We start from the raw sequence: 9,216 nt of genomic DNA on the forward strand, positions 1-9,216 counted from the left end.
TGATGTGACCAAGGCGAAGGCAGATAAGAAGTGAGCTTGACAGCTTTAAGTAGGTAGGTCAGACGAGCTGGATAAGGAACAGCTGGTAACTGTGGAGAGAGATGAGAGCTGGCAAATAGCCGACAGCTGAGCAGCCAGCCCAGAGAAGGAAGGGCTAAGCCAGCCCTGACAGTACCCTTTCCTCAATGACCCCTCTCCCTCGGAGGGCCACTGGACTTGAGGGGAAAACATCTATGAAACTTACGGAGGAGGACAAGGGCATGTACGTCCAAGGATGAAACCCAGGAGCGTTCCTCCAGACCGTACTCCTTCCAATGCACCAGGTACTGTATGCGCCCACGGAACCTACGGGAGTCAACAATGGATTGTACCTCATACTCCTCATGGTTCTCAACCTGAATAGGGTGAGGACGTGGCACCGAGGTGGTAAATCGGTTACAGACCAACGGTTTCAATAAGGAGACATGAAACACATTTGAGATGCGCATACTAGGACGAAGGTCCAACGCGTAAGCCACTGGGTTAATCCTGCGAAGGATACGGAAAGGCCCAATAAACCGAGGTGCAAACTTCAGTGAGGGAACACGAAGCCAGAGGTTGCGAGATGACAGCCAGACCCTGTCCCCAACCTGGTAGGAAGGCGCAGGCAGGCACCTGCGGTCAGCATGGAGTGTACCTATCATTAGCATGACGCAAAGCCTCCTGGACTTGTACCCAAGTGGAACGAAGACCACGGAGATGCTCCTCTAACGCAGGAATACTCTGCTGAACAAATGAGTCAGGCAACATGGAAGGTTGGAAACCATAATTCGCCATAAATAGAGACAATCGGGAGGCAGAATTCAAGGCGCTGTTGTGAGCAAACTCTGCCCATGGTAACAGGTCTGACCAGTTGTTATGGTGGTCAGAAATATAGCAATGTAGGAATTGCTCCAAGGACTGATTGGCTCGCTCTTGTGCCCCATTAGACTGCGGGTGATACACAGAAGAGCACGCAAGCTGGATTCCCAACTGTGCACAAAAGGCTCACCAGAAACGGGAGACAAACTGGCTGCCCCTGTCCGAGACAATCACCTTGGGTAGCCCATGTAAGCGAAAGATCTCCCGAGCAAAAATGGAAGCCAGTTCCTTAGAGGTAGGCAACTTCTTAAGTGGAATACAATGACACATCTTTGAGAACCAGTCAACCACCATAAGGATAACAGTGTTGCCTTGGGAGTTGGGCAACTCTACAAACAAATCCATTGACAGGTGAGTCCAGGGCCTCTCTCCGTTGGATATGGGTTGTAGGAGGCTCACTGGAAGGTGTCGTGGAGTCTTACTCTTAGCACACACAGGACAGGCAGCTACGAAGGCAGTAACATCAGCCCGTAGACTAGGCACCAGAATTTTTGGGAAATGGCCCAAATGAGTTGATTCTTCCCAGGATGACCAGCTGCCTTGAGAGAATGGTAAGTCTGGAGCACAGCAGTACGGAGGCTCTCTGGAACAAAGCAGCGGTCACAAGGTTTCTCAGGAGGAGCATGGACCTGAGCAGCAAGAATTTTGTCATCCAAAGCAGAAGTAAGACTGGTGCGAACCATAGCCAAGATACGATCAGGAGGAATCATAGGAAATGGAACTGACTCTGACTTGGAAGTGGAAGAAAATTGTCGTCACAAGGCATCAGCCCTTACATTCTTAGTACCGGGTAAGAATGAGACAATGTAATTAAAGCTCAACAAAAAAAAAAGAGCCCATTGCGCCCTTCTGGGAGAGAGTCGCTTAGCCTCAGACAAGAATGTAAGATTCTTATGGTCAGTAAGAATAAGAACAGGCACAGTGGTACCTCCAAGGAGATGTCACCATTCTTTCAGGGCTAAAAGGATCGCCAACAGCTCTCTGTCACCAATCTTATAATTGCACTCAGAAGGTGCCAATTTCTTGGAAAAGTAGCCACACGGATGCATAGCACTCTCAGAGTTAGGACACTGAGACAGAAAGGCGCCAACTCCAGTCTCAGAAGCATCAACTTCTAGGATAAATGGTAACATAGGATCAGGATGTGCAACATAGGAGCAGAAACAAAGGCAGCCTTGAGAGTCTCAAAGGCCTTAATGGACTCCGGAGACCAACTCTGTGGGTTACCATCCTTTCTGGTCATATCAATCAGGGGCTTGACCAGAGACGAGAAGTTACAAATAAAATTCCAATAGTAGTTGGCAAAACACAGAAAACGCTGCAGAGGATGTAAACCCACGGGTCGAGGCCACTGTAGGACTGCCGAACGTTTCTCTGGGTCCATCGAAAAACCAGCAGTGGAAATGACATAGCCCAGGAATGTAACCTGTTCATGATGGAACTCGCACTTCTCCAGTTTACAATAGGGATTGTTCTCTCTTAGATTCTGAACCACACGACAGACATCTGTGTGGTGACTCTCCAGGGACTTGGAAAATATGAGGATATCATCGAGATAAACCACCACACATAACTGCAACAAATCTTGGAGGACATTGTTAATAAATTCCTGGAAAACTGCCGGAGCATTACAAAGGCCAAAAGGCATTATCAGGTATTCATAATGGCCTGTTCTGGTATTAAACGCAGTTTTCCACTCGTCGCCCTCCTTAATGCGCACAAGATTATATGCCCCTCTCAAGTCAAGCTTTGTGAAAACCGTTGCTCCCTTGAGGCGGTCAAATAACTCTGTAATCAATGGAATCGGGTAGGCATTCTTAATCGTGACACGATTGAGACCCCTATAATCTATACAAGTTCTTCTTCTTCACAAATAAGAAACCAGCACCTGCAGGAGATGAGGATTTTGAAAGTGCGTCAGCAACATACTCCTCCATGGCCTTATCCTCCGGACCGAGAAAGGGTAAACTCGGCCACGAGGAGGTATGGCACCAGGTTGAAGGTCAATTGTGCAATCATAATACCGGTGTGGAGGCAAACTACCGACTTGAACTTTATCAAAGACATCGTTAAAATCGCGGTACTCCTCCGGCAGGGAGGGGAGTGAAGAGGTGCACAGGACCTTGGATACCTTCAGGAAGCATGTCTCCCTGCATTGAGAACCTCAGCACGGAGCCAATCAAAAGAGGGGTTGTGCCTCTGTAACCAAGGATAACCAATAACCAGTGGAAACCTGTGTGAGGAAATAACTTGGAATTGGATTATCTCATGGTGAAGAGCCCCTACAGCCATGGACAACGGAACCGTCTCATGAGTCACATGGGCAGGCTGTAAAGGTCTCCCGTCAAGAGCTTCAATGGCAAGTGGAGTGTCACGCAGTGGAATCGAGTGATGCGAAACAAATGCAGCATCAATGAACAGGCCTACAGCCCCAGAGTCGATTAGAGCCTGTATCTCGATGGACGACTCAGCCCAAGAAAGGGTGACTGAAACCAGGGGCTTATCCTTCTGGATAACTGGGGACAAAACAACGCCACCTAAGGTCTGTCCATGACAGGACCTCAAGGTTCGGGCATTCCCTGGACGGGTAGGACAAGACTTCAAATAGTGACCTGCCTGGCCACCATAAAGGCACAATCCCTCCCTCCACCTAAAGGCTCTCTCATCTGCAGAGAGACGCGTGAAGCCTAGGTGCATGGGTTCATCTTCACTGACCGACTCAGTACCAGGAGGTATGGGAAGTGAGGGAGGCATGGGTAGGACTACAAAGCTCGGAGGCAAACGTACAGGAGGCTTCCGCAAGTGCTCCTTAAGAGAAAGTCTTTCTCTGAGTCTGGAGTCAATGAGGATGGAAAACAAGATCAAGCTCTCCAGCTCAGTGGGTATATCTTGGGCTGCTATCTCATCCTTGATGGAATCCGAGAGACCATGAGAAAAAGCAGCCACGAGGGCCTCATTGTTCCAAGCAACCTCTGCTGCCAGAGTACGGAATTCAATGGCGTAGTTGGCAACAGTTCTCGTACTCTGTTTGATGGACATGAGGCACTTGGCAGCAGAAGCAGAGCGTGCGGGAACGTCAAATACCCTTTTAAAGGAGGCCACAAACACAGGGTAACTCAAGACAACCGGTTTTTGCGTCTCCCATAGAGGGTTAGCCCAGACCAAGGCTCTCTCAGAAAGCAAAGATATCACAAAACCTACTTTGCTTCTGTCCGTGGGAGACGCCTGGGGCAGCATCTCGAAGTATATCTCAACCTGATTGAGAAACCCTTTGCATTGAACTGGATCACAACATCGCTGGGGAAGCAAAGCAGAACCAGACATACCTCTTATAGAGGTAGTACTCAAGGCGGGTGCCTGCACAGAGACTGGCGCAGCAGCAGGGACGGCCTGTGACTCAGGTTGTACCAGAGCAGCCACAGTGGGGGATTCCAGGTGAGCCGTGTGACTCAGGATCATTTGTAATGCCAAGGCAAACTGATCCATGCGGTGATCTTGCTCATCCAATCTGGAAAAAATATTACCAACAAGTGGATTGACTGTATCTTCTGAATTCATGGCCTTCGCCTACTGTCAGAAACCATGAATCAGACCGAGACAGAAGTACAATTAAATCACACTTGTTTATTAATAAAAAAGGTAAATAGAGTAGGCATATTCAAAGCATAGCCAGAGTCCAGTAACTGGATCGAGTAGTCAGCCAGTTCAGAGTTCAATAACCAGATCGGGTAATCAGCCAGGCCAGAAGTCAGGGATCCATGTGGAGCAACAGCAAGCACGATAAGGAGCCAGAAGGCATGTTAGCAATCCAGTCTTTAAGCAGAACTGCAGGAGATGGTTTCTTGTGGACAGCTTTAAGTAGGCAGGTCAGACAAGCTGGATAAGGAACAGCTGGTAACTGTGGATGGATATAGATGAGAGCTGGCAATTAGCCAACAGCTGAGCAGTCAGCCCAGAGATGGAAGGGCTAAGCCAGCCCTGACACTGATCAAACCCTCCCCCCCCCCAGCACTGTCACTCATCCCGGGAGTTCTAGGATCCCTAGGAGTTTTCTGTCTATTGATGGCTCCCCTCACCACTCCAATCCATGGTGTGCAGGCAGGTGAAGAGCATATTTGTATGAAGGGGGGGGCCCAAGAAGATGTTTGCCCAGGGTCCAATCAATTTTAAATATGGCCCTGGTTACAAGTGTTTTACAGCTTCAGGCATTTTTGTTTAGCCAATAGAAAGCACTAGGGGCAGGAGCGGGAGATGAAATTAGGGGTGGGGAGCTTCTGTTTGAGCAGAAAACGAGCAACAAAACGCTTGTAAAACGCTCAAGTCAGGCATTTCTATTGAAGTCTATGGGGCCAAAACACTTGTAATCTGCCAAAAAGAAGCTCATGTACTTTTTTGTGCTTCGGGAGTTTTGTTTCAGGCGACTTAACACTCGATATGTAAACAGGGGCCATTGAAATTAATGGGATTTGGCTTGTTGAGCATTTTAGAGCTACAAGCTTCAAACAGAAAATCGCTCAGGTGAGAACGAGGCCTGAAGGAATTTAAAGCCCAACTCCAGATCTCATATAACCTTAGTTTGGATTAAACTGAATGAAGCTGATCCAAACAAACTATTTCCTTCACTAACACATCCGGATAGCGTAACAATCTCAACCTCTGCCAAACAGAGGAAGCCTTGTGTTCATTCATAGCAATAAAAAGCTGCCTTTGAATGGCTGAAAAGCGATTGGCCCAGCTAGATTTTGTTTTGGTAACACGATGGGAACTCCCCATATCACTGCCGGAACAAAACGCTTTATACTGTATATAGCTGTTCCTACATGCAATGTATAAAAATGCTGACAGGGGGAGCATGTGTTAGCATGAAGTCAATTGTTTGGATCAGCTTAGTCCAAACTAAAGATTTAACGTTAAATAAAAGCTGCCTCCCAATTGTGCTCTTGCAGTGTTATTCAGGAAAACTGAGAATTAATATTTCAACACACATTATGCTGGTGAAATGTCATGCAGTCATTGCTGAGCGTATGTACAGTAGATGAGGACTGACTGCAACGAGGTTGAAGAAAATCAGCTCACTGAGATGCAAAAAAAAAAGTGCAAATAATTACTTTATTCTTTCATTTTGCTTTATTTTTAAAACTGCTAATTGTTTATGATACACCTTGATTTAGCATACTAAATGTTATTAATTTAGGGTTTACATCCAATCCAAAAAAAGTTGGGACACCATGTAAAATCTACATAAAAACAGAATGCAATCTCATCTCAAAAACCCAAATTGTATTCACAATAGAAAATAGAGAACATATCAAATGTTTAAACTGAGAAAATGTAAAATTTTAAGAAAAGAAATAGTTAATTTTGAAAATGATGGCAGCACCACGTCTCAAACAAATTGGGACTGGGCCACGTTTACCATCACCTCTTCTCTTGCCAACACTCTGTAAATGTTTGTGAACTGAGAAGACCAGTTGCTGGAGTTTTGGGAGAGGAATGTTGTCCCATTCTTGCCTGATATAGGATTCTAAGTGCTCAATAGTCCTGGGTCTTCTTTGTCTTTTTTTTTTCATTTCAAGATGCGCCAAATATTTGGTGAAAAGTCTTTACTGGAGGCAGGTCAGAAAAACTGTTCTGTGGCCAGACGAATCGAAATTTGACATTCTTTTTAGCAATCATGGGCTCTGTGTCCTCTGGACTAAAGAGGAGAGAAATCTTCTGGTTTGTTATCAGCATTCAGTTCAAAAGCCAGCATCTCTGATGGTATGGGGGTACATTGGTGTGAATGGAATGGGCAGCTTGCACATCTGGAAAGGCACCATCAGTGCTGAAAGATATATCCAGGTTGTATTTTTCAGGGAAGGCCTTGCATGTATAAGCCATGCACCTGGACTTTTCTACTATGAAGCCATGCTGTTGTCATAAATACAGTATGCAGTTTAGCATTGTGCTGCTGATACATGCAAGGTCTTCCCTGAAAAAGACATCATCTGTAGAGATCGCCTTGCGGTTCGCCCGGTGGTTGGTTAGCGGCAAATTTTGCTTGTTCGCGATTTGCCAAACCGGCGGACTTCTGGCGCTGTTCGCCCCGGTGGACATATGCATTTACATTGTGAAAGAACTTTGACCCATGATGACACATCCATCATGGGGTACAGGACAGCCAATTGAGACATTTCAGCACATGGACAATTGGACATTCCCCCTACCTTATAAATAGACCTGATCTGGCGGCCATTTTAAATTCTGTCTTATGTCAGTGTAGGGACAGGACGCTGTGTGGAGCAGGAAGAGACTGTAGTGACACAAATCACTAGCTATTAGGTCCACAAAAGTCCTTTTAAGGACAGGTATAGGTGTACAGTATATAGGATTCTGGTGCACTGCTGTGCTGGTGATTGCTGAGTGCACTGCTGACTGATTCTGCAGCTGTCTTTTGTCAGTGTAGGGAAAGGACACTCTGTGGAGCAGGGACAGTCAGTTTAATCACTAGCTATTACTATTAGGTCCACAAAGGTCATTTTAAGGACTGGTATAGGTGTACAGTATATAGGGTGCTGGTGACTGCTGAGTGCACTGCTGCCGGATTCCGCAGCTGTCTTTTGTCAGTGTAGGGACTGAGGGACAGTCTGCAAATCACTAGCTACTAGGTCCACAAAGGTCCTTTTAAGGACTGGTATAGGTTTACAGTATATAGGGTTGTACACGTATAATCTACTTTCTTTCAAATATAGAAAGAATATTATACTTGACTGCTGCCCGATTCTGCAGCTGTCTTTTATCAGTGTAGGGACTGAGGGACAGTCTGCAAATCACTAGCTACTAGGTCCACAAAGGTCCTTTTAAGGACTGGTATAGGTGTACAGTATATAGGGTTCTAGTGCACTGCTGGGCTGTTGATTGCTGAGTGCACTGCTGACTGATTCTGCAGCTGTCTTTTGTCAGTGTAGGGACAGGACGCTGTGTGGAGCAGGGACAGTCAGTTTAATCACTAGCTATTACTATTAGGTCCACAAAGGTCCTTTTAAGGACTGGTATAGGTGTACTATTTGGTGTGCAGTATATAGTTGTGTAATACACGTATAAAATACTTGCACATATAGAAAGCATAGTATAGTGCATTTCCACTGTGCAGCATTGTGACTGCTGAGTGGTTCTGCAGCGATACTACAAAGATTGACAAACGTAATAAAAAAAAAGTATTATAACTGGTGTGATAGACCAGTGGCCCCCAAAAACGACAGATTGAGGTGGGGTGTTATATACCTTCTTCCACATACATACTGCACTTCTCGAGAGACTTTTGTCACAGGGTCATTTAAAAAATGACAGGCAGAGGAAGAGGCAGGCTCTTCCGCAGGGGTGGTAGGGGTAGGGCAGGAGCAACAGACTTGAGCCAAAGTGGCAAATTGCAGAAGGCGCGTGCGATTACGTCAAAGGACTCACCAGACTTGGTTGAGTGGCTCACTCAGCCTTACTCTTCTGCACCCTCCTCATCCTCTCGATCTGCACCCTCTTCACTCTCTGCTGTGTGCACCCCCAAAGACACTACCACCAACACCACCATATACCTTCCGCTTGAGTCACAGGAATTATTTTCCGATCCATCACAAGACATTGCCGATGCGCAGCCAATCTTGGCATTGGATCAGGAAGAGGAGGTAGCAACAACCGCCACTCAGCAGTCTGACGACAGTACCCAGATCAGCCCAAGGAGGAGGTTGGTCCCTGCTGTTGCTGCCTACTCCGAGATCTCTAATTATAGCGGTGGGGAAGGTGATGTTGATGATGACGTGTCTAGTGATGTCAGGTGGGTGCCCACAAGAGAGGAAGAGAAGGGGAGTTCAGAGGGAGATATGGACCAGCAGATAGGGAGGAGAAGCAGGCGGAACTTAGATTGCACAGGAGGGACAAAGCAGACTGCTAATGTATCAGGAGCGAGGCATCAACCATGTACGGTCACATCTGGCGCTTCCAGGACGCCGGCACATGGCTTCGCAGTGTGGGCTTTTTTTAACGTGTCCGCTGCTGACAATAGTGTTGCCGTCAGCAATCTTTGCAGTCAACGCATAAGTCGCGGTAAGCCCCACACTCACCTAGGGACAACCGCCTTAAGAAGGCACATGAGCTGCCATCACCGAGCCCAGTGGGAGCAATGGAACCCACAAAGCCACACTCCAGGCTCTCACCGTCCAGCCTCGTCTTCTACTTCTCCTTCTCCTCTCTCCTCACAATTGTCCTCCACTTCACCTTCCATCATGCCATCCTCACGTTTTTATGGAAAAAGGCAGGCTTCTGTTGGCCAAATGTTCGAGCGTA

The sequence above is a fragment of the Lithobates pipiens genome, unplaced genomic scaffold, assembly GCF_037356315.1.
Source record: "Lithobates pipiens isolate NorthernLeopardFrog02 unplaced genomic scaffold, aLitPip1_a1.2 Scaffold_19, whole genome shotgun sequence".
In the NCBI taxonomy this organism is placed as follows: domain Eukaryota; kingdom Metazoa; phylum Chordata; class Amphibia; order Anura; family Ranidae; genus Lithobates; species Lithobates pipiens.